Source organism: Myotis davidii, unplaced genomic scaffold, assembly GCF_000327345.1.
Source record: "Myotis davidii unplaced genomic scaffold, ASM32734v1 scaffold98, whole genome shotgun sequence".
In the NCBI taxonomy this organism is placed as follows: Eukaryota; Metazoa; Chordata; class Mammalia; order Chiroptera; family Vespertilionidae; genus Myotis; species Myotis davidii.
In genome coordinates, this window is record NW_006294654.1 from 13,855 (window position 1) to 14,143 (window position 289).

Consider the following 289-nt stretch of genomic DNA (forward strand, 5'->3'; position numbering starts at 1 on the left):
GAAAAGGCAGTGCTTCCTCCAGTTTTCCGCCTCTGAGGAAGGGGACATAAAATTCTGAAAAAGACCCCACTCACGCTCTCAGTCCTTGTCCCCTTCGGAGAACTAAAAACCAAGGCGAACCTGAGGCAGCCGAGGGAGGAACTACGTGGATGCCTGCTCTCCTCCGGGAGCGCGTAAAATGCCCAGAGGGCGCACGGACCCGGCTGGGAGCAGGGAGCCCCAAGCCCCGCACGCGGGGAGGCGGGCGAGGCGGCGGGAGGATGGGCGGGGCCTGGGGGGCGGTCCCAGG